This window comes from Oncorhynchus nerka, linkage group LG28, assembly GCF_034236695.1.
Source record: "Oncorhynchus nerka isolate Pitt River linkage group LG28, Oner_Uvic_2.0, whole genome shotgun sequence".
NCBI classification, from domain to species: domain Eukaryota; kingdom Metazoa; phylum Chordata; class Actinopteri; order Salmoniformes; family Salmonidae; genus Oncorhynchus; species Oncorhynchus nerka.
In genome coordinates, this window is record NC_088423.1 from 65,106,033 (window position 1) to 65,132,773 (window position 26,741).

The 26,741-nt window shown below is 41.6% G+C and overlaps 1 long non-coding RNA gene across 2 annotated transcripts; it reads left to right on the forward strand.

The window, feature by feature from the left end:
• Positions 1 to 12,402: 12,402 nt before the first annotated feature.
• Positions 12,403 to 18,325, forward strand: LOC115112800 (uncharacterized). Of its 2 annotated transcripts, XR_010461724.1 has the most exons (4): positions 12,403 to 15,949; positions 16,028 to 16,062; positions 16,350 to 16,484; positions 16,923 to 18,325. It is a non-coding gene; the product is annotated as an uncharacterized LOC115112800 (long non-coding RNA). The 2 variants fall into 2 exon arrangements; XR_003861025.2 differs by lacking the exon at positions 16,028 to 16,062 and having other exon boundaries at positions 12,426 to 15,949.
• Positions 18,326 to 26,741: the final 8,416 nt, after the last annotated feature.

A 26,741-nucleotide genomic window follows, 5' to 3' on the forward strand; every position in this document is an offset into this window, starting at 1 on the left:
GAAAGATTTGGCATAACACACAGATTCGGTTCTGTGTACCACCCCCGGTCCCAAGGTCTGGTGGAACCCATCTCTCTCGTCATGAGATAATGACTGGTAGAGTCATGCCTGGTCCACCAAGGGAGGGAGGTCATATGCCCGCTCTTGATGTACAACAAATTGAAATGTCGGATTATGTGAAAAAAATTGACGGAATTCTCTGCAGCACTCTCTTCTCAGGTTCCCAAGGTCCAAGAAGGGGAGCTGCCGGGGGATACGCCACTACTGAAGGTAAAAGTTGGTGACTGGGTGAGGGTTAAAGTCCACAAAAGAAAGTGGCTGGAACCCAGGTGGACTGGCCCGTACGAAGTGAAGGAGGTTACTTCACACTCAGTCCAGGTCAAAGGTAAATCAGGCCAAAGGTAAAAGGTAAACCACCTTACACATTGCACCCCAGCCCCAACTCCTTCCAGAACACTGACTGAAGTCAGAGCTGATTTGAACAGCCTAATTTCGATACCAAATGAAGACACTCCTGACTCAGGTGATGGAGTATCAAACTCCATCTCCCCTGAAAAAGGAACCTCGCCCAGTTAGAGGGATATCTCTCTCTCCCTGGGCGAGGCTAGGAATATCTGGACCTTTGTTTGTGATATAAACTACATTCATTTTAATGTCCAGAAACTAGGCAACTGGACTCAACAAGGTTTCGAGGCTGTTCATGGGCAATTGGCTGCCACATCACTAATGGCCTTCCAAAACAGAATCGCAGTCGATATGCTGTTGGCTGAGCGTGGTGGTGTATGTGCCATGTTCGGTGAGGAATGTTGCACTTTTATTCCCAATAACACAGCCACGGATGGTAGTCTAACCATTGCCCTAGAGGGACTTCGAACACTTAATGGTAAAATGAAATACCACTCTGGGGTCGATACCTCTATGTGGGACTCCTGGATGGATGCTTTTGGTAAATATAAAACACTGATCTCCTCTATCCTAGTGTCCATTGCTGTTTTTGTAGCTATCCTAACTTTGTGCGGATGTTGTTGCATTCCCTGCGCCCGCACTTTGGCCACTAGAGTAATTACCACTGCTATTACCCCTATGCCCAAGTACCAGGTCCATATGTACCCGTTATTGGCAACAGATAACCCAGAGGATGTTTTGACCTCTTTTGAGGAGTATACCCTCCCGCCACAGTATTCCTCCTGCCAGTAAATACCAGAGTACCTTTTTATCCTCTTTTTATGTACCATTACCTTATTTTGCTTTCTAATAGAGAGGGGGGATGGACTCGTTCGCTACTTTTCGTTTTTATCGTTCGCTATTTCTCATTTTTATAATAGTATTCACGTCTAATAGATGTGAAGAGGGGGATTTGTTATATAAATAATCATATATCAAGCATTACTAGCTGGCCAACGCGCTGGTTAAACCGGATGTCCTCAGATAACTCTGGGCCCAGTGTCCTCAGTCAAGTTTAGAGCCTACGTGCAATAACATGATTGTCCTTGCACAAAACAGCACAAGGGAAGGACACATGGCTGCCATCACTCAAGATATACTCCCCGGCAAACCACAAAGAACATCCTGCAACACTAACGAGCTTAGAGTGCCAAACAACATTTGCGCCTTACTGATTGTGGTTGTTGTGGATGGCTGTTCACATATGTGTATTTTAACATGATAGCCTAATGGTTGAATTAAAGAAGTTTAAGCTGCCTATCAATCATTGTTTTTGCGACCAGGGATGTATTCATTCCAGAAACCGTTTACCGTTTAAGAATCAAACAGAAGCAAACAGAGGTAAACAAGAGTTTCTATTGGACAAATACAGGTAGGTCCCTCCCCGTTTTGTTCCGTTTAAGAAACGTTTTGGAACAGAATCGGCGTTATGAATACGCCCCAGTGGACAGACAGTGAAAATGCGCTCTTGCAACAGCTGCATGGTGCAGATCCCAGCCTATGTGATAAAAGTTTGAGTTCATCCCTTCTAAGCTCCCCTGTGGTATTATGCTCCATACTGTCAAATCTAGTTTAATTTAAGACAACCATGAGTGAGGCTTTTAATTTTCTTAATGTAAAATTACCAATCTAGTTTTTTTCACATACAAATGGCACTTTTCGGTAGTGCTCAAAGCATGCCATTTCAAGAGCATAATTTATTTTTCAACTCGAAGCAATGAGCCCAATCAGTCCTCCAAAACAACTAATTAGTCCTTAGTTTTTGGGTTATGCTCAGCTAAACCAATTTTATTAATCTATTTTCCATATTTCCACGTCCTTTTCTTGGAGATCAAGGGGTATTAAATGAATTGGAATGACTGGAAATCTGATAGACTCTGTTTCTGTTGTTTTTATGTAAAGATATAGCTTAATCATATTATTATCTGTAGTAGAAAGCAATGGGTTAGAAGAACCCTACTTAACCAACCTATAAAGTAAAATGCAAGATGCATTTATGGTCGACCCTAACATTAATTTAGCCTGCAATTGTTCAATTGGTAATATTCATTTTTGTCCTCTTGTAATGCCTCTGTTTATTGGGATGAGTCTTGAAAAGTCAAAATTGGCTATATTGTAAAAATGTTTAAATGTAAAAAAAAATATATATATATATATATATATATATATATCTTTTTGGTTTTAATTTAAGGTCAGGGTTAGGCATTATGGTTAGCAGTGTGGTTAAGGTTAGAGTTAAGGTTAGGGATGATCTAAAAGCAATCAGATTACGTTACTGAGTTTGGGTAACTAGTAACACTTAGAAAGTAATCTACCCAACCCTGCATGCGTCTGTACATGTGTCCTGTGAGAGTATACATGCATGTGTCTGTGTTTATGTATCTGTGAGTGTAGACATGTGTCCTGTGAGAGTATACATGCATGTGTCTGTGTTTATGTATCTGTGAGTGTAGACATGTGTCCTGTGAGAGTGTACATGCATGTGTCTGTGTTTATGTATCTGTGAGTGTAGACATGTGTCCTGTGAGAGTGTACATGCATGTGTCTGTGTTTATGTATCTGTGAGTGTAGACATGTGTCCTGTGAGAGTATACATGCATGTGTCTGTGTTTATGTATCTGTGAGTGTAGACATGTGTCCTGTGAGAGTATACATGCATGTGTCTGTGTTTATGTATCTGTGAGTGTAGACATGTGTCCTGTGAGAGTGTACATGCATGTGTCTGTGTTTATGTATCTGTGAGTGTAGACATGTGTCCTGTGAGAGTGTACATGCATGTGTCTGTGTTTATGTATCTGTGAGTGTAGACATGTGTCCTGTGAGAGTGTACATGCATGTGTCTGTGTTTATGTATCTGTGAGTGTAGACATGTGTCTGTAGGATGTGACAAATGCAGAGTGAAATGCAGAGAAAGCTTCCTTTCCTGTCAATCTGTCCATACACAAGGGCAGCTTGAGAAGATAGAAACAACTGTCATCTTAGTGTGAGTGGATTCTGCCATATGTCTTCAATCCTTTGAGTGAAAATGGCATAAATCATTTCCAAATGCCTCTGAGAAGTCCAATGGAAGATTTGATTTCAATATGCAAATCTTTCAAGCCTCAGAATGGGGCCTTAAACTCAAATAAAGGGAAGAACCCCATGGCACCAGGTAGGCTACATTTCAAAAACTCAACTAGTGCCTACTGTACATTTTGCTGCATCCTAAGATACTGGGTTCTTTTACTGAAGACTCGAAGCGTACTTACAATAAACGGAAGTGGTTTATTTAATGTTCTCCTTAACACAGTCGACTGCTCTCTACAGTGTCTTCAGCCCAACTCTCCAATACATCATTGAACCTTTACCGCCCTTGCATCTCGTAATCCAATCACTTCAATGCGAGAACGGAAACCCCATTATCATTTGTTAATTCAAATAACTCAACCCCTGCATACAAATCCCATTGGCTATTTGCAACCGTTTTACATCTAAACTCATTAACACATCATATATTTCTCAATACACCACACATTTAGTAATGACCATGTGTTTAATCATTCATAAATCACTGAATACAATTAATATGAACAATAACTGTAGCCTATAACCCTATGTCTAGCATAGACTGTACACTTGCAGTATCAAGCAACACTAGGCCTCAAGTAGCTTGAGGACTCATTCTCTTCTTTAAAAATGTAATGCAATATCAATATGGTATTGTGCTCACTAAGCCACATGACCTGACCCTGACCCGTGACATTACATTAAAAGAAACAGAATAATAGTCATGTCATTTGTGAGCACTGGGCCACTCAATCCCAAACAGCACAATAGCTACAGTATTATTGCAACGACAAACTCTAGAGCAGGGATCATCAACTAGATTGAGCCACGGGCCGTTTTTTTTCTTGAGTGGATGGTCGGGAGTTGCAGAATATAATTATAAATCATTTGTAGACTGCAAATTGACAGCAAGAAGCCCAAACAGATATAATATTTGACTAAAACATCATTTCAAACCTTGCTTAGATTTACATATGATTATGTGTGGGAGTACTTGGGAATAGATTTCCTGGTGTTTTTAGTATTTTATGTGAAGGAGTTTTCTGTGAAGTAACACATACCGTAATTAAACCATTTTTAAAAAAGGACAGTAATACCAATCTCAGGAAAGCATTCGGCTCAACATCTATTGCTTTGCTGCTGCATGTCACAATAAAGCTGGGTGTATTCATATTTACTTGGCTACTTTATTTAGTTTACTTTTAGTTGCTTTTAGCTAAGTTTCGTGCTGGTATATGAATTAACCTCAGAGGTAATTATCTTCAGTGTGCCCTGTCCTGTGGATAACCCGGCACGTTAACCCAGGCATGTGGAGGGAACATGACGTGCCAAACATGAGGAGCTGTCAGTGCCAAACACATAGAACTAAATACCCACCGTGGCACACCACATCTCTGTAACCTTAGGAGCGTCCATAAACACACCAGACACACTCTCTCGCCCTCTCGAGATAAACACGCTCAGAAAACATATGTGAGACAGATAGCTACATACATTCCACTCAAGTGTTTGGTAATAGACACTTTTCAAGCGGCTCCTCGTGTTTTCCTCTCTTGTTACATGAGCTGGTATCTGGTCACATTTACATATTACTCACATGGTCCTACTGACCTTTATCCCACAAGTGTACTGACGTAAGAGCAGCATATTTTCCTATGGTCACATTTCCGAAACATTACTTTTCATGGCTACAGTGCCTGGGGCTCTCAGACTGCACTGTTGACATTGGTGAGTCAGTCTGTGGTCAATGTCATTCTTTACCAAGTTCATAGTTACACATAGACTTTGTCATGTTTTTACAATACATATTTGCATGGTTTTCTGGAATCAAGTGGAAAGCTGTTTTCAATTGCTCTCAAAGTTAATGTGTGCTGATGTAAGGTATTGTCATCTTGAGCTGAGTGTAGTGCTCCGTGCGTGCCTCTTCAGGCTAATGTGTGTTGATATATTGGCTGTTTGTGTATGCATGTGGGTTGGATATGCATGTGTTCTTTTGAAAGTAGGCGGAGGGCATATTCCTGTATGTGTTTACTGCCCTACTGAGTCTGAATTTGTTTCCACTAAGCAGAGGCTGTCAGGCTGTCGGCTGGCTGCAAGCACAAGAGCCATTATCAGCCAGCCCCCGCTGTGTGTGTGTATATGTGTGTGTAGACTTGTATTACTATCCTCGGGGTACCGGAAATGCCCAAAAGTCCCCACAAGGACAGTAAAACATGGAAAATTCTGTAGAATAGGAGGTAAGTACATGAGGCTCCATTCAAAAATGAATACAAAATTTAAAAAACAATGATTAATTGATTCTTGATCTCTGCAAGACATGTATTTGTTGCCAAAAAAAACACCTTTAAAAGTATTTCGAGTTACAAATGCATATCAGAAAAAATAATATTGCAAACAATGTGGGTTCTATCTATGAATCAATCACTATGATTTTGTGTGTAATCCATTATCAATGAAGTGATAAAGATGTTTATTTTCTGGCCTCTGTTTGCCCATCAAAATAAATCAGGCATTTCTATGCATATTTCAGACGTTAAGGCATTCCTACAAGGCAAGACAGACTATCAAATGTGATGTCAGACTGCCCCCTGGAGGACAATCAAGAATAAATACAAAGTGACTTTGGAAAAAGGTGGTTTCTTTCCAAGAGAGAGAGATCATGAGCAGATGAGCTCCTGCATTTTTCAGCATGTTCTTAAACCTGAAAACACCATCCAATCTGGAACTGAGTGAGTAATGTTAAGTCTGAAGCTATATTTTATATTCAAAAGCTAAGAAGAAAAATACATTACAATGATATACACTGCTCAAAAAAATAAAGGGAACACTAAAATAACATCCTAGATCTGAATGAATGAAATATTCTTATCTTTACATAGTTGAATGTGCTGACAACAAAATCACACAAAAATTATCAATGGAAATCAAATTTATCAACCCATGGAGGTCTGGATTTGGAGTCTCACTCAAAATTAAAGTGGAAAACCACACTACAGGCTGATCCAACTTTGATGTAATGTCCTTAAAACAAGTCAAAATGAGGCTCAGTAGTGTGTGTGGCCTCCGCGTGCCTGTATGACCTCCCTACAATGCCTGTGCATGCTCCTGATGAGGTGGCGGATGGTCTCCTGAGGGATCTCCTCCCAGACCTGGACTAAAGCATCCGCCAACTCCTGGACAGTCTGTGGTGCAACGTGGCGTTGGTGGATGGAGCGAGACATGATGTCCCAGATGTGCTCAATTGGATTCAGGTCTGGGGAACGGGCGGGCCAGTCCATAGCATCAATGCCTTCCTCTTGCAGGAATTGCTGACACACTCCAGCCACATGAGGTATAGCATTGTCTTGCATTATGAGGAACCCAGGGCCAACCGCATCAGCATATGGTCTCACAAGGGGTCTGAGGATCTCATCTCGGTACCTAATGGCAGTCAGGCTACCTCTGGCGAGCACATGGAGGAAATGCCACCCCACACCATGACTGACCCACCACCAAACCGGTCATGCTGGAGGATGTTGCAGGCAGCAGAACGTTCTCCACGGCGTCTCCAGACTGTCACGTCTGTCACATGTGCTCAGTGTGAACCTGCTTTCATCTGTGAAGAGTGGCGAATTTGCCAATCTTGGTGTTCTCTGGCAAATCCCAAACGTCCTGCACGGTGTTGGGCTGTAAGCACAACCCCCACCTGTGGACGTCGGGCCCTCATACCACCCTCATGGAGTCTGTTTCTGACCGTTTGAGCAGACACATGCACATTTGTGGCCTGCTGGAGGTCATTTTGCAGGGCTCTGGCAGTGCTCCTCCTTGCACAAAGGCGGAGGTAGCGGTCCTGCTGCTGGGTTGTTGCCCTCCTACGGCCTCCTCCACGTCTCCTGATGTACTGGCCTGTCTCCTGGTAGCGCCTCCATGCTCTGGACACTACGCTGACAGACACAGCAAACCTTCTTGCCACAGCTCGCCATCCTGGATGAGCTGCACTACCTGAGCCACTTGTGTGGGTTGTAGACTCCGTCTCATGCTACCACTAGAGTGAAAGCACCGCCAGCATTCAAAAGTGACCAAAACATCAGCCAGGAAGCATAGGAACTGAGAAGTGGTCTGGTCACCACCTGCAGAACCACTCCTTTATTGGGGGGGGTCTTGCTAATTGCCTATAATTTCCACCTGTTTTCTATTCCATTTGCACAACAGCATGTGAAATGTATTGTCAATCAGTGTTGCTTCCTAAGTGGACAGTTTGATTTCACAGAAGTGTGATTGACTTGGAGTTACATTGTGTTGTTTAAGTGTTCCCTTTATTTTGAGCAGTGTATTTTAATTTATAAGGACTGAATGCTAAGATAGGCTACCAAGCTTGCTAGGACAAAGTGATACGACTTAGCACTGATATGTCAGGTAAGAGGTGTCGAACACTTTTAGCCCAACAATGGCAGGAGAATCAATCAGGTTACCCCAACCAAATGCAGAGGGCTTTGAAGCTGCCTCCCGCTGTTCAGAGGTAATTCAAATACAGTACCCTCCGTATGTAAAAAATTATAAGGCAAGTAAAGAGTGCAAAATGAAGCTCCACATGGAAAATGAGGCGGATGGCGTGTGACAGAGAACAACCTACTAGAGAGGTGGCCACCCCCACAGAGAAGCTAGCAGAACAGCCCACCTCAGCTCCCGACAAAAATCTTGACACCACAGAAGAACAGTCCACCCCTGACCACAGCGTTAAAATCACGGCGGGACAGACAAATTAAGAACTCCAAGCCCAGGGGATCTCACCCCCTCTGAGTACCCCCCTGACAGCCCTCCTGACAACCCCCCCCCCCCCCCCCCACACCCACTGAGGACAAACACAAGACACAGATTGTTCTCCTTATGGACTCAAACGGGAAATATATACAAGAAAAAAACTTTTCCACAAACACAGTGTGTCTAAACTCTGGTGTCCAAACACCCAGCGTGCCCTAGACCTTCTGTCTGAGGACCAACTAGGGTCACCCAGCCAAATAATAATACACAAAGGCACAAACAACCTGAGAGCACAGCAGGAAAGGGTGGCCACAGCACTCAAGGGAGTGATTGAAAAAGCTTCTTCTACTTTTCCCAACGCAAAAGTGGATATTTCCACCCTGCTACCAAGAAAAGACTTCCACCCTGCTACCATACAGCAGGTAAACGCAAGTATTTCCCTTGACTGTGCCTCAAAACCAAATGTTTTCCTGGCCTACCACTTCAACCTGGACTTGAACAGCCTTTACGACCAGGTCCACCTATTCAAGGCAGCAGTGCCCATCTTCACCCGGACCCTAAAGGACATTGCTCTCAAACGCAGCCACATCATTTCACACAAGAGCACCAGATCAATAGACACCCCACCCAGACCAGCGAGACACTCTCCCAGACCCCCCCCCCCTGCTCTGCTCACACTTACTGGCCTGAGGCCAAACCACACGACCAACAACATTGGACACTTTATGGAACACAAAGCCTTCACTATCTCAACCTGGAATATGCAAGGCCACAGGGTCATCTGCCTTTGGCCTAAAGAGCAGGAACCTGGACTTCACCAAAGAAATCGTAAGTACAAAACATTGTCATCCTACAAGAAACATGGTATAGAGGAGGCGGACCCACTGTTTGCCCTCTAGGTTACAGAGGTTAGTATGCTGATTTGGTATAGAGCACTCTATTCAATTAATCAAAACAGGAACATTTTACATTTGGCTAGAAATTCAAAATAATGGTTTTACATTTGGCTCAGAAATACCAAAATAATGGTGTTCCAAAAAAGGTCCAGTCGCCAGGACCACAAATACAAATTCCATCTCGACAATGTTGCCCTAGAGCACACAAAGAATTATACATACCTTAGCCTAAACATCAGCACCACAGGTAACTACCACAAAGCTGTAAACGATCTTAGAGACAAGGCAAGAAGGGCCTTCTATGCCATCAAAAGGAACATAAAATTCAACATACCAATTAGGATCTGGCTAAACATACTTGAATCAGATATAGAACCCATTGCCCTTTATGGTTGTGAGGTCTGGGGTCCACTCACCAACCAAGAATTCACAAAATGGGACAAACACCAAATTGAGATGCATGCAGAATTCTGCAAATATATCCTCCGTGTACAACTTAAAACACCAAATAATGCATGCAGAGCAGAATTAACAAAAAAACTGAGCAAACTAGAATGCTATTTGGCCCTAAACAGAGACTACACATTGGCAGAATACCTGACCACTGTGACTGACTCAAACTTAAGGAAAGCTTTGACTATATACAGACTCAGTGAGCATGGCCTTGCTATTGAGAAAAGCCGCCGTAGGCAGACCTGGCTTTCAAGAGAAAACAGGCTATGTGCACACTGCCCACAAGATGAGGTGAAAACTGAGCTGCACTTCCTAATCTCCTGCCAAATGTACGACCATATTAGAGACACATATTTCTCTCAGATTACACAGATCCACAAAGAATTCGAAAACAAACCCGATTTTAATAAACTCCCATATCTACTGGGTGAAATACCACAGTGTGCCATCACAGCAGCAAGATGTGTGACCTGTTGTCACTAGAAAAAGGCAACCAGTGAAAAACAAACACCATTGTAAAATACAACCCAAATGTATTATTTTCCGTTTTGTACTTTAACCATTTGCACATCATTACAACACTGAATATATACATAATATGACATTTCACATTTCTTTATTCTTTTGGAACTTCTGTGAGTAATGGTTACTGTTAATTTTTATTGTTTTATTTCACTTTTGTATATTATCTACTTCACTTGCTTTGGCAATGTTAACATATGTTTCGGAGGGAGGGAGGGGAGAGATCCTGCATTTTTCAGCATGTTCTTTAACCTGAAAGCACCATCCAACCGGGAACTGATGTTGAGTGATGTTTAGTCTGAAGCTATATTTTATATTCAAAAGCCAAGAAGAGAAATACATTACAATGATAAGCGATGATAAGAGAGACAAGCGTCAAAACATATTAGATTGTTATCTGGGGCATGTCAGAGCAGAAACTATAACCATGAAGTCTAAGGAACTGTCCGTAGATGTCCGAGATAGAATTGTGATGAGGCATATATCTGGGGAAGGGTATAAAACCATTTCTAGAGTGTTGAAAGTTTCCAAGAGTCTCCATCACTGGGAAATTGAACAAATATGGAACTACCCAGCCTAGGCTGTCCGACCAAACTGAGCAATTGGATAAGAAGGACATTGGACAGGGAGGTGACCAAGTACCCAATGACCACTCTGACAAAACTACACAGTTCATTGGCTGAGATAAGAGAACCTGCCAGAAGGACAACAGTATTACGCTCCATCATTCAATGCTGTTTTTTCCTACCAGGAAATTGAGACCAAACGTATCATTCCTCGTGAAGACCGAGGGGTAGTATTGAGTGTCCCTCCCCTCTGTCTACATCACATATTTTCTGGTATAACCTTCTGTTACTTCGCTTCTACTACTTGCATGCTTCCCTTTTTGTGCTTTTTATTTCGAGATTTTCTAAGCACGTAGGACAATTGGGTACTTGTTCCAAAACTGCTAACGTTACGTGTATGATCTGTGTAGTAATATAATTCTAATCAGAAATCCATTTGCATTGCTAGTTATAGCCTAATGTTCGCTAGGTATCATTGAACCTAGTTTGTTAACTTTAGCTACCTGCAGATTCATACTACAGGTATGACAATGTTTGTATTGGTAGTAGTACGAGTTGGGATTATGCCGGTTCATTGTTTAGCTAGCTACCAGTCTAAACAAAAGACTCCACTTCAGACAGATTATTACATGACACATCAAAATTGCCAAGTGTGTCTGGGGGGGATTGCGGCCATCTATTGTATTTCATGAACATGTTTACATGAATAGACAACAGTGACCTATCCACTTAGCTAGATGTGGCTGGGGCGTGGTTATAGCATTTCCTTCACAAAACCCATCAATTTAGACAAGTGTGTCGGGGTACTCGTCATCTAATAGTGATAACATATGTATAAAATATTTTTCTGGACAGTTTCTGTTTTTGATATTGCTACTATTAAAGTGACCACTTCACTATACCGTTTACACCTTCTGTGTCCTGTGCTTGTGACAAATTTTATTTGATATATAACGTGTGTTTACCACATGGCCTCACGTGAATCCTTAAAGAGATGGATGGGGCTAAGGCTTAAGAGGGTGTGAACGATACTGAATCGGTGAACACAAAGAAGAGTTCTCCAGTAGTTTTACCAAAACATTCAAGGACCATTTTCTCAAATATGGGGTTACAAGTTTATCAACTTTCAAAGTGGAATTACTTTCCCATTGTTCCTAATCTGCAGTGTATGATATACCATTTTCTAGCCGTGGCGGTCGGTCACATACAGTGCATTCGGAAAGTATTCAGACCCCTTGGCTTTTTCCACATTTTGTTACGTTACAGCCTTATTCTAAAAATGATTCAATCATTTTTTTCCTCATCAATCTACACACAATACCCCATAATGACAAAGGGAAAACAGGTTTTTAGAAAATATGAATTTATAATAATAAAATAAAAAAACAGAAATACCTCATTTACATATTCAGAGCATTTTTTATGAGACTGGAATTGAGCTCAAGTGAATCCTGTTTCCATTGATCATCCTTGAGATGTTTCTACAACCTGATTGCTGTCCACCTGTGGTAAATTCAATTGATTGGGCATTATTTGGAAAGGCACCCATCTGTCTATATTTGACCCGATTCAGGAAACTAGGCATATGTCGCAAGTCACGACTTCACAGTAGAGCTGTTTGAATATATATATATATTTTTTTACCAAAATGCGTTTTTCTGGCAGAAATACCTTCTCGAACATGTGAACTTTCATGTTCCTTAATAACAAACTTGTATGCCATCTGTAAATATGAATAACATTGTTAAATTACGAGCCTAGTTGGTTTAGCCACAGAAAAAGTGAGCAACATTCCCACTAGCCATGATTGGCTGAGATAATGACATGCCAAGAGATGAGTTTGGATTTTTTATTTAATTTTAATTTTTTATTTCACCTTTATTATATTACAATGACATGGTAGGCTAGTTGAGGACAAGTTCTCATTTACAAATGCGACCTGGCCAAGATAAAGCATAGCAGTGTGAACAGACAGCAACACAGAGTTACACATGGAGTAAAGTCAAGAGCAGAAAAGTAAATAAATAAAAACAGTATGGGGATGAGGTAGGTCAATTGGGTGGGCTATTTACCGATGGACTATGTACAGCTGCAGCGCGATCGGTTAGCTGCTCAGATAGCAGATGTTTAAAGTTGGTGAGGGAGATAAAAGTCTCCAACTTCAACGATTTTTGCAATTCGTTCCAGTCACAGGCAGCAGAGAACTGGAAGGAAAGGCGGCCAAATGAGGAGTTGGCTTTAGGGATGATCAGTGAGATACACCTGCTGGAGCGCGTGCTACGGGTGGGTGTTGCCATCGTGACCAGTGAACTGAGATAAGGCGGAGCTTTACCTAGCATGGACATGTAGATGACCTGGAGCCAGTGGGTCTGGCAACATTTCTTTCCCATTGATGATCACTTGCACCGATTTTTTTTTTAAAAGGCAGTTTTCCCTGCCTTTCGAGCTGCAGCCATCTGCCACAGTTTTTCTCGTCACTTTGTCTGCCGAGGTCAGATCCTCTGTGAACCTCAATTTCTGCTTAATGAGGAATTCACAATTCTTCGCTCGCCTCCAGAGAAGATCCTGTGTAGATATGTTGGTGAACCGGATGATGGTTGTCCTCGGTCTCTTGTCTTGATCCTTGAGTCTTCCCGAACGATGTCTACATTTTCCTGAAGTTTGGCTTTTGATTCGGGAATGACAGCTCCACAGATGTCAACAACTCTGCATTTGATGTCCTCACCCGCCTGCTCTGGAATTCCATGGAGCCTTAGGGTCCACCTGCGCTGGTATCTCTCCGCCTCATTCACCTTTTGCTCGAGTTCAGCCACCTTCTTTTCATTTTCCTGGCAGATAACTTCCACTTTCTTCATGTCACTTTTGAGGGTTTTCACTTCTCTAACGATGAAGTCAACAGATTTTTTTCTTGGCCTCAATTTTCATCGTATTCTCCCTAACCATGTCCTCCAAGTCATTTGATCTATCTTTGCTGTCAAAAGCATTACAATATTGTTTTGCATCTCAATAAGTGACATACCCTCTTGGCCTCTCATCAAATCAAATGTATTTATATAGCCCTTCGTACATCAGCTAATATCTCAAAGTGCTGTACAGAAACCCAGCCTAAAACCCCAAACAGCAAGCAATGCAGGTGTAGAAGCACGGTGGCTAGGAAAAACTCCATAGAAAGCTCTAAACTTAAGAAGAAACCTAGAGAGGAACCAGGCTATGTGGGGTGGCCAGTCCTCTTCTGGCTGTGCCGGATGGAGATTATAACAGAACATGGCCAAGATGTTCAAATGTTCATAAATGACCAGCATGGTCAAATAATAATTAACACAGGAAGAACAGTTGAAACTGGAGCAGCAGCACGGCCAGGTGGACTGGGGACAGCAAGGAGTCATCATGTCAGGTAATCCTGAGGCATGGTCCTAGGGCTCAGGTCCTCCGTGAGAGAGAAAGAAAGAGAGAATTAGAGAGAGCATACTTAAATTCACACAGGACACCGGATAGGACAGGAGAAGTACTCCAGATATAACAAACTGACCCTAGCCCCCCAACACATAAACTACTGCAGCATAAATACTGGAGGCTGAGACAGGAGGGGTCAGGAGACACTGTGGCCCCATCCGATGACATCCCCCGGACATCCCGCAACCACTTTGCCAAAGCACAGCCCCCACACCACTAGAGGGATATCTTCAACCACCAACTTACCATCCTGAGACAAGGCCGAGTATAGCCCACAAAGATCTCCGCCACGGCACAACCCAAGGGGGGGCGCCAACCCAGACAGGAAGATCACATCAGTGACTCAACCCACTCAAGTGACGCACCCCTCCTAGGGACGGTATGAAAGAGCCCTAGTAAGCCAGTGACTCAGCCCCCTGGGGCTTGACTGGAGTGCCAGGGTCGTAAGGTGAGCATTGTTGTCCGTGCTAACCACATTTTTATCACCTATTGCAGTATTTCCCCCCACGGTTACATTCTGAAGAGGAGTACCCACAATCACACCATCTTTTGTGGTTAATTGTCCATCTGATGATCTCTCCATTTCTTTCCTTTTGGTTCTGGTCATGGAAGTTTCCATGTACGTTCGTCAAGCTAGTATTTGAGCTAGCTAGCTTATCTGGCTATCTAGTGTTGTCGCAAACTTAGTTTTAGAGGTGAATAACTTGCAGAAAGTAATCAATTACTTCGGTAAACAAACTAAACCATATTCATACGGAGTTTTAATATCGTAGAAATTACCAAATGGTCATATTTGGATAAGGAAATCCAATAATTCCTTCAGCTACCAAAACAAATGATCTGCACTAACCGCCATCTTGCGCGCCATCCCACATTTTCAGATATTACGTTCTAATTTTGACAGAAAGCGGTTTAATTTCAAGTGTACTGTTAACTAGCTAATGTTAGTTGGCTGGGTCGCTAGCTAACGTTAAGTGTATGATCTTATTCTTCATATCCCAGACACATTTACTTGACTAGTTATAGCCATAGAACCTGGTTGGTTAGCTATCTGCAGATTCATGCAGGGTAGTAAAGTCATGAGTTGTGATTATGGTCCATTGTTTAGCTAGCTTGCTACATGTCTTAATAAAAGACTCAACTATGCAAGTATCCATTTCAATAGAATATCACTGCAACTGTTGATAGACGTACTAGCTGGTAAATTTGCTCTGGCTATGCAAGTATCCATTTCAATAGAATGTCACTGCAACTGTTGATAGACGTACTAGCTGGTAAAGTTGCTCTGGCTATCTACTCCGATTTCAGACCACAGGTAAGATAGTCTAGCTAGCTACATTTTCAGATATTATGCGTTTCTAATTTTGACAAAGTATTTTCATTTTAAGTTAGTGTACTGTTAGCTCGTTAGCTAACATTAGCTGGATGGCTCGCTAACTAACGTTACGTCATGTGTCGGGATTCATTGTGTACCTAGATAGCTATCGGGCTACATTTTTTAAATAAAATACTCTTGTCTTAGTGTGCCAGAGCGCAGAATAACTGATTCCTTTTTGAACGCTCAACACCCGTTGAATATGTCTGGTGTCAGCAACAAAGTGTAATTCAATTGTTGCCACCAGCACAGTTACAGTCACCAATGCTCTGGACAACATGAAAACCAGCTCTGCCCGGGTGAGTAAAATGGTCAGAGTGGGGTGCAGTGTTGCCAACTCAGTCATTGGCTGTCCTAAAAGTCGCTAAATGACGTCATCGCCTAATTGGCAATGTGCATGTAATTGTGGTGGAAGCAGTAGGAGAGAGGAATAACATCGTGGGAGAGACAAAAAAGTGAGTAAAAAACACCCTAAATATGTTTAGAACTACAAATGAACTTTCTTCTGTCAATTATTGTTTTTTTTCCCCCAGCCCTCCTCTTTTATCCAGGCTTGGGACCGGCAAAGGTGACCCAAAAGAGACACTCTGGCGGAGTTACTTATTTTTTAATTTTATTATTTCGTTTTTTAGCTTAGTTTTCTTAATTTGGTTTGGTTTTTAACCTTATGGTCCACTTAGGAGCCTACAACAAGTCACAGTGAAACATGAACATTTTTAACCATAACATTTTTTTATTTTTTTTTGTATACAATCTAAACGGACCAAAAAGAGATCATAGAAAAAACTGTCAATGGCAATGTGAGAAAATAATGGTAAGTTGTCTTGGCATTAATTCACCTGCGGCTTCCCGCAGGTGTGATTCATTTGCAGTCTGGACGTGGAGGGGTGAACATCTCATGCTCTGACTGCAGCGCGAGGACTGGGCCGCCTGTGAGTGCTTTAGGACGGGGGTGAGGCCTGCGGCAGCACCCGCTCCTCGTTGAGAAGAGTAAGAACGAGTGCTTTCACATCAGTCTCCGAAAGTCTCCAATAACACTAGAAAAAGTCACTAGATTAGTCACTAGTCACTTTTTTGAAAATATGTCGCTGGAGGAGTCTGAATACTTGCTAAATAAAGATGGGTGGGCTAAGGCTTAAGTGGGTGTGAACAATGTTGAATGGGTGTAGACAAAGAGGGCTCTCCAATAGTAATACCAAAACATTGAAAGGCGGTTTCCTCAAAAGTGAGTTTACAAGTTGATCAACTTTCAAAGCAGAATTACTTTCACATTGTTTCCTCAAATGCAATGTATGATATATCATTTTGTAGCTCTGAGTCTCTACTTTTTAGAAAACAGAAAATTAGAAAAAAAATAGAAAACTGAAATTCAAATTTTTGCTACATAAGACCAAATCCAGGTTGTGAGTCACATATAAGGTCCCACAGTTGCAGGTGTTGGAGGGGGGTGGTGTATTGGACAGGCCAGAGAGGGCCCATCTACAGGTGGTTCATCGCCCCTTGATTCATAATCTCCCCAGCCTCCCCAACACAGCGTCCAGGCGCACCCATGCTCATTGCCCTACAACTCCGTCAACCTCCACCCAATCTTCTCGACCCAGCTCCAATGGCCGGAAGAGGAAGACAGCCGAGGATCCTTTGGACACTGACAGTATGGATGACTTAAAGAAATGGGAGGCACAGGAACAGAAGCAGTGTCAAGCAAAGGCTGTCTATGACATCATGGTACCATGGATGGTGTCTATTCCTGCTGATCAAAGTCTCCCGTTTGTCTCACACCAAAAACTGTTGTTGTGTGCTTTGTTTTCTTATTCATACATTAGGGTGGTGGGTAATTTAGTAATATTTTTTTGCATGTTTTTTATATTTCCTCATTCACGTTACTGATTTTTCTCTTATTTCCACTTTCATCACACTTTTCACCTGTGATAGTAAATATCTTAAAAGGTCTGCAAGTCTATTTGTTTGGTTATTTTGTACTTGTGGCAGAAAATATTACTGTTTTGAATCAGTCACTCAGTAAAGTTGTACTGCTGTGTGCATGAGCTATGTAGATGAGGTTAATATCTTGGGGGGGGTCTGTCCTTATTGTCTACAGCTGGACACTCGCCCATGTACCAAAGCAGGAAGGTTTCCATTGAAAGACCACTACACATTACCATGTACAACCTTGTGTTAAGTAGATGAGTTTAATGTCTCGAGGGTCTAGCCTTATTAAGGACAGCTGGAAGATCCATTCTCACCCATTTACCATAGCAGGAAAATTCTAATTGAAAGGCCACTACACATAACACAATGTTCTGTAAATGTTGAGGGTCTAGCCTCCAGAAAAGAAAGAAAAAGAAAACAAGGATGAAATTGTCAGAGACTCGAGTCAACCAAGTCATAGAGCGTTTTCTCTGCTACCACATGGCAAGCAGTACCGGAGCGCCAAGTCTAGGATCAAAAGGCTCCTTAACAGCTTCTACCCCCAAGTCATAAGACTGCTGAACAATTTATCAAATGGCCACCGGACTATTTACATTGACCCCCCCATTTGTTTTGTACACTGCTGCTACTCGCTGTTTATCATCTATGCATAGTTACCTCACCCCTATCTGCATTTACAAATTACCTCTAACCTGTACCCCCCGCACACTGACTCAGTACCGGTACCCACTGTATATAGCCTCGTTATTGTTATGTTATTGTGTTACTTTTTTTATTATTTATTTGGTAAATATTTTCTTAACTCTTCTTGAACTGCACTGTTGGTTAAGGGCTTGTAAAGTAAGCATTTCACGGTAAGGTCTACACTTGTTGTATTTGGCGTATGTGACAAATAAAGTATGATTTGTCATTATAGTACTCTTTATTGTGATTTGTAAAGTGTGAATAAGAAAAACAAGATCTAAACAGCAAAAGCTAGGGTGTCCCTCACAACATGACACAAACAGTCATCAACCAGAAGAAGAGAAGGTATGTGCTCGTTTTTTCAAACCACACTCCAACATTTACTGTAGGGTGCCACATGTTATAACAGCATCCTGGAAAGACACTTAACCTGCTGATGTGATGAGTAAGTAGTCCTCGAGGTTGTTGCGCACGTCTATAGCAAATCTGATTCCCTTTCTGTCGACCTGTTTCTTGGAACCTGGAGGCCCCTTAACACCTGTTTACAGCAGGTCCCCAGTGGGTGTGGAGTGGTCAACAAATGTGGGGTGGATGAATCTGTGTTGTCAGTGTCTGTGGTGCAAAGGTAATTATGGAAGGCCACGCAGGCATTCACAATGGTCTCAGCTTTCTCTGGGGCAACCCCAAGGGCTCAACCCAGGATACTCCATCTTGCAGCAACGATACCAAAGCAGTTGTCTGAAACTCTTCTGGCTCTTGAGTGGAAGCAGTTGTAGATCTTCTTGGCTTCTTCAAGGCCAGACAAACCATTGACTAAAATAATTGTTTTAATTACTATTGAACAGGAACATATAGGCTATCAAATATGTACTGTAACAACTGTGTATGCTTTGGACATAGGCCTCCATTCTCTTATTGGGATGCCAGATCACTTTCGTGTGAGGCATATCATTACAACGTCTGTATTGGTATAATTTTCCCATCATATGTATGTAGTCACATGTATTTAGCGTATCTTACCTGGATATGGTAGGTACCTTGTATCGCAGACTGCCATCAGGATCATTGAGAAAAAGCCCTTGTAGTTGTAGTAATCACTGCCCATCGATAGCTCCTGCACAAAACTGATAATTCCAACGATCCCCAAAATCTCTGCCGATTTCTGCCCATTGTGCCACGGAGGGATAAGCAACAAATTCCCTTTTTAGGACATGCCAAATAGCCTGGCACACTTCCGTGACGATGGTACAAACTGTTGAGATTGCTAGCTTATGTTATAACTCGCAGCGATACTTTGATGTGCGCTGCCACTCGTCAAAAACCGAAGGGTCACAGACAGCCTTTCCGCAGCACTTACGGGCAAGCTGTGAGTTCTCCTGTGCGAGATGTGAGGGGCAAGCCGCTGAAGTTGTAGTTGTAGCCTCTGAAGTTGTCAAATCTGCCAACCAACATCCAAAAATATTGAAAATGCCTTTCCTTGTCAGTGGTTTGCATAGGTTGGACAAGAGACGTGTATTCTCCATTGTCCCCTCTTGTATTGTTCAGTGGACGAACTTGCCATTTTCTCAGTCTTTTTCCCCCCCTCCTGAGTAGTAACAGCAGTACAAGCTCTTTCTGTTCAAGCTCTAGCAATTGCAACTCAAAAAGATACATGTTTGCTAAGAACACCAGACTAGCCTGACATGTATCTAGCATTTGTAAAAAATATTTAAAAAAATAAGCATATAACACTGGATCCGGAAGTTCAAAAGTCATCTCTAGCTTGTCAAAAGAGTGCTTTGGCCCCTCTTGCTTGGGAAGCTACTCTGGATCCCCAACCCCCATAGTGGATATACACTACACAAGGCGACTTCCTTTCTGGGTGGAAATTAAAATATTCTGCATACTTTACAATTTACATACATTTAAAAACATTAACATGTAGCGTGTGTGTGTGCATCTATCAGTTACACATACATGTCAGTACATAGACACAACAAGTAGATCACATGGGGGAGAGGTGTTGTGCCATGAGTTGTTGCTTTATTTGTTTTTTGAAACAAGGTTTGCTGTTCACTTACACCAAATAAGATAGAAAGGAGTTCCATGCACTCATGGCTATGCATAATATTGTATGTTTCCTTGAATTTGTTCTAGACCTGGGAACTGTGAAAATAACCCTGGTCGCATGTCTGGTGGGGTAAGTGTGTGTGTCAGTGTTGTGTATATAAGTTGACTATGCAAACTATTTGGAATTTCCAACACAATGTTCTTACAAAAACAAGAAGTGACGCAGTCAGTCTTTCCTCAACTCTTAGACAAAAGAGACTGGCATGCATAGTATTAATGTTATCCCTCTGATTACAATGAAGAGCAAGACATACCGCTCAGTTCTGGGTCAGCTGCAGCTTAATTAGGTCTTCATTTGCAGCATTTTACCATAAGACTGGACAATAATCAAGATAAGATAAAACTAGAGCCTGCAGGACTTGCTTTGTGAAGTATGGTGTCAAAAAAGCAGAGCATCTCTTTATTATGGACAGACTTCTCCCAATCTTTACAACTATTGAATCTATATGGTTTGACCATAAAAAGTATACAATCTAAGGTAACACCAAGTCATTTGTTCAACAGCCACACATTCATATCCAGATTCAGTTGAGGTCTAGAACTTAGGGAATGATTTGTACCAAATACAATGCTCCTACTTTTAGAGATTTTCAGGATCAGTTTATTGCTGACCACCCATTCCAAAACTGACTGCAACTCTTTGTTAAGGCTTTCAGTGACTTCATTACCTGTGGTTGCTGATGCGTATATGGTTGAATCATCAGCATATATGGACACACATGCTTTGTTGAATGCCAGTGGCACGTCATTGGTAAAAAATTGAAAATAGTAGAGGGCCTAGAAAGCTGTCCTGTGGTATACCATACTTTACATGTTTGACATTAGAAAAGCTTCCATTAAAGAAAACCCTCTAAGTTCTGAGATAGATAGCTCTGAATCCAGGATATGGCAGAGGTTGAAAATCCATAACACATACAGATTATGGTTAATAATATCAAAAGCTGCACTGAAATCTAACAGTGCAGCTCCCACAATCTTCTTATTATCAATTTATTTCAACCACTCATCAGTCATTTGTGTCAGTACAGTACATGTTGAGTGCCCTTTTCTATAAGCATGCTGAAAGTCCTCAGGTAATTTGTTTACAGAGAAATAGCATTGTATTTGGTCCCTCCCAAAAAATCCAACAGTGTGCTAAGAGCTGGCAGCAAGCTGATAGGTCTGCTGTTAGAACCATCAAAGGCCACTTTACCACTCCTGGGTAGCGGAATGACTTTGACTTCCCTCCAGGCCTGAGGACAAAGAAATTCCTCTAGGCTCAGATTAAAGATATGACAGGAGTGGCTATAGAGTCATCTACCATCCTCAGTACCTTTCCATCTAAGTTGTCATTGCCAGGAGCTATGTCATTATTGATCGATAACAATAATTTTTCCACACTAACTTTACAAAATTCAAACTTACAATGCTTTCATTATTAGTTTTTTTTATGCATGAGTACGATGGCTCATTGTTCATCGTTGGCAATTCCTTTCTAAGTTTTCCCACTTTGCCAATGAAGTAATCATTAAAATAATTGGCAACATCAAATGGTTTTGTGACGAATATGTGACGATTAAGCCATCTGATTCGATGAAAGATGGAATTGAATTTGTCTTTCTGCCCATAATTCATTTAAATTAATGATTTTTTTTTTACCATCATTCTTTATATAATTGATCTTGGCTTCATAACTTAACAGAGCTTGAGAAAATCTGCAAGGAAGAATGTGAGAAAATCCCCGAATCCAGATATGCAAAGCTGATACAGACGTACCCAAGATGACTCAAATCTGTCATCACCGCCAAAGGTGCTTCTATAAAGAAGACTTGTGTAATTGAGATGTTTCTGGATTTAATTTTCAATGAATTTGCACACATTTCTAAAACCATGTTTTCACTTTGTCATTATGGGGTATCGTGGGTGAGTTAAAACATTTTTTTAATCCATTTTGAATTCAGACTGTAACAACAAAATGTGGAATAAGTCTGTATGAATATTTTTCGTGGTATCCAATTGTTAGTAGCTACTAACTTGTCTCATCGCTATAACTCCCGTACGGGCTCGGGAGAGGCGAAGGTTGAAAGTCATGCGTCCTCCGATACACAACCCAACCAAGCCGCACTGCTTCTTAACACAGCGCGCATCCAACCCATAAGCACCAATGTGTCAGAGGAAACACCGTGCACCTGGCAACCTTGGTTAGCGTGCACTGCGCCCGGCCCACCACAGGAGTCGCTGGTGCGCGATGAGACAAGGATATCCCTACCGGCCAAGCCCTCCCTAACCCGGACGACACTAGGCCAATTGTGCGTCGCCCGCCCCACGGACCTCCCGGTCGCGGCCGGTTACGACAGCCTGGGCGCGAACCCAGAGTCTCTGGTGGCACAGCTGCCACTGCAGTACAGCGCCTTTAACCACTGCGCCACCCGGGAGGCTATGAATACGTTTTGAAGGCACTGTATGTTGCATCACTTCTTCATCGGTATTGCTGTCACAGAAATGCAGGGCTCTGAAATGAACCGATGGGAATTTTTATGTGAGCAGATAGTTCACAGAACACCCTCTACGTGCTACATTTGAATAATTGCTCAAAGACAAAACCACTGACTTTTATAGCCAGACACATGGTTATAAGCTTTTATTTTGCTTGTCAGGGAGATTTATTTTGGTCATTCATTGTGACAGACATTTTGAGTCCTCCTAAATCATTGAGGACCTTAGATATCAAGCTTTCAATTATTTATACATTTTTATATGTGATTAATAGTGTCAATTACGGCACTATTCAGTATACAGAGATTAGATTTTTTTTTTAGCATCCAATTACATTCTGCTCTTAGTTCTACCATAGTTCTTGGGATACTGTCTGTAACCCTATGGCTAGGGTTCCAAAATTGTTATTCGGCTGTCCCAATAGGAGAACCCTTTTTGGTTCCAGGTAGAAAGAACCCTTTTAGGTTTGAGATGCACACACGCTCCTTTTTAATTTAGTAGACAATTATTCCTACAGATTTGCAGTCCCTACAGTTGTGTATTGCTCATTCAATGATCAAACCCCAACTGTGGTATTATTAGCTGTCTGTTCTAACCAACTGAGCTAACTCACCCCCAAGCAAGTGTAAAAACCTGGAGGACAGAACAACTAAGTCTAAAGAAGAGCAAAGGTCAGTGAAGCCCAGCAGAGCTGCTGAGGCCGAGGGCCAGTACATATCAAGTGAATTAAAACTGATGTGTGACCTTCACAAAAACACATCAGAGCACAACAGTAAAGGAGAGCTCTAATCCCCCAGGTATCCCCTGGGTAGCCTAGCTACTGTGGCAGCAGGCAAAAAGGGCCAATGTGAATTTTAAGAACAGTCAAATCAATAGTCAAATCATGACTTAATTCTCACTTCCGAGGGCATAAACCAGAGTACAATAATGTAGTATTTAAGGTTAAAAAAAGAAACAGGCACAAGAACACAAGTCAGTCAGCTAGATAAGCAAAACAGGGGTTGAGTGAAGACGCTGAACATCTTTTGAGGGCCTCCTTAATAATATTTGCTGGAGTACATTGAGACTTCCTAAACTAGAAGAAACACACGCGTGCATTTAACAAAGGAGAACAGGTATCAGGGGAGCAGAAAGCAGGTGGGCATAACATAGGCTTAGTGTACTTTATTGCCCAACAACAACCTTTAATTCACTGATAATTCACTGAAAAAAAGTTTTTCAAATAAAAAAGTTATGTAACTGTTCTGGCGCTAAATTGATCTGTCACTCCAACTAAAACAGCATGCTTGTTGAGGAGGGGGATTATCATTGTTGGTGCAGACAGACTACAAAAGAGAATGTATCGGCAGCAAAAAAAAAGGTGACTGTAATTGTAACATTTGTCTGGATGCCATTTTTTGGTTTTGAAAATGCTATACCTATGCTATTTTAGGAGCCGGATGCATGCTCTGACTGTGCATGACTTATGGAGAATAACTAGCTAGCAAAACATTCAGTAAATGACTCACTCATGTATCAGCTAAATAATGTGATAACCATATTAAGCCTCTTCACGCATTATTCTAGTACGGTAGCTATTCTGCCCTTGAGTTGCGTTCCCATGCAAAACTATACAGATAGCTAACAACTAAGTCTTCAATAAAACTCCCAAGGCATGACTTTTCTTGAATGAATATATTGTAAACGTTTATGTTGTGAAACTGCAAAATACAGAAAAGAATATACTTTAGTGTTCAATTCACACCGACATACTGTAGCTGTACATTAAACATTTGAAGTTGCATAAATACAAAGCACGCGCTAAGGTACCATGCATCTGGCATTATGCCAAACCATATAGTTAATTGTTAACCATATGGTAATTGGCTCCTTTCATTACTCTAATAATGTATAACCATCTATGTAGAATAACAAAGCATATTACACTAGAAACAGTAACAAAACTACAGTATTTTATATTTTACAATTCGTTTGCATGACGCATGAGCAAAGTAATACAGCTAACGACATACATTAAAGGCATTGCAATTTGTGAGTAAATGCAACCAACATTGATATGTAAGCAACTCTATCAATAACAAGATTATCATCATTAGCTAAATGCTTGAATCTAACTTACAAACAAATATTTTTCCAAGGCTGAAGCGTGACAAGAAATAACTACATTGAAAGACCTGCACCGTAACGTTGTTTGTAGCTGCTTCTAAGCGTGCAAAACAAATTCTGTACTTCCTGTTTTATGTCGTCTTTCTAAGTACCAGAAAGCGCCACTAGGGGGCAAATAACACCATTGAACACAATGAAAATCCAATTTAACCATTGTAATAAAATAATCTGTTACCTTCTAACAGGGTGGCAGCACTATAGCTGACGACTCAACTCTTCGATTTACCATGAAGATGAGCGGCGAATAGTATGGGTGGACTGGAGCTCCGATGTCACATAAAATGATGTTTTATAAAGAAAATACTCATTTCAGCACCCAAAGAATAGCCCGCAATTACATAGAACAATGGCATATGTAATTGCAGGCTATTCTTTGGGTGCTGAAATCAGTAGTTGTATTTTCTTAAATCGAGAAGATTGAAATACTGCTAGTTTTAATAACTGATAACTAGTTTTTTGTCAGCATGCTAGGCTAGCTAATGCTATATGCAGGCCATTGGATCAGAGATTTGGATATAATGATGAGATGCCAATGCCTCCACCCTAACAATGGGATATATTGTCCATAGAGCGGAACGGCGGGCTGTCAAGCTCCTGCCTGTTCCTCTCTATGGATTGGTGGATAAAACTTTTTTAAATATTCGATGTGGGATGTTGACGTCAACTGCCTGTATTCAATGGAGAGAGATACTATGCTACTAGCCTCATGTCACGAATATGCATAGCCATCGAGACAACTCCTATATGAAGTGTTTTTTCTCAAAGTTGCTAGGATGTTACACTCGTAACAACCTAAGCATTACAAAACTTCTAAACCTCAAGTAGCAAATAAGCGATAACATTTTCTGTCGACCAAATTCGACACTCTCATTGACCTCCATACAAAACTCCTCACTTGGTGAGCAAAATAAACGAAATAACGCCAAGTCTCCATTCTCTATTACTCCTCAGCTGAGTTCACATTTAGGTCGCAAATGTTGAGGATTTGTTTGCTGGCGCAAGTCTAGACAGCATTAGCTCTATTATGCCAACAACAGTGAAGTTTCAGTCCGCTAGGTGCATCTCTACAGCATGGGCATATCCCTGGGTGAAGTGGACATCCCCATGCATGCATCTTATCAAAATATGACTAATTCAGTGGTACACCATCCCATTCTCTGGGCTCTGGCTGCACTCATAACCAGTAGCATCTACGAGGAATAATTAATCATAACCAGTAGTATCTACCAGGAATAATGAATCATAACCAGTAGTATCTACCAGGAATAATGAATCATAACCAGTAGTATCTACCAGGAATAATGAATCATAACCAGTAGTATCTACCAGGAATAATGAATCATAACCAGTAGTATCTATCTGAGGGGCCCCTGTGTTGAGGATTGTAATATTTGTGTTGTGGAGAAATTACCAGGCAGGAGACGGGAGTACAGTTAGTTTTCGTTTAGTCAAAACCCCTCGTGCTCTACAGTTCGCGGCACCCCAGTGCGCATGTGCATTTCCTATTAGGTGTAGTAACGTAACACTGTCGTAATACATTAATGCTTCGAAATAATTCAAAATGGTCAGTGATCTGTTTATTGACTTGGCTTTCGAAGACTTTAGAATGCAGGGCAGGATGGATATAGGCCTGTAACAGTTTGGGTCTAGAGTGTCGCCCCCTTTGAAGAGGGGGATGACCGTGGCAGATTTCCAATCTTTAGGGATCTCGGACGATACGAAAGAGAGGTTGAACAGACTGGTAATAGGGGTTGCAACAACGGCGGCAGATAGTTTTATAAAGAGAGGGTCCAGATTGTCTAGCCCAGCTGATTTGTACAGGTCCAGGTTTTGCAGCTCTTTCAGAACATCTGCTATCTGGATTTGGGTGAACGAGAAGCTGGG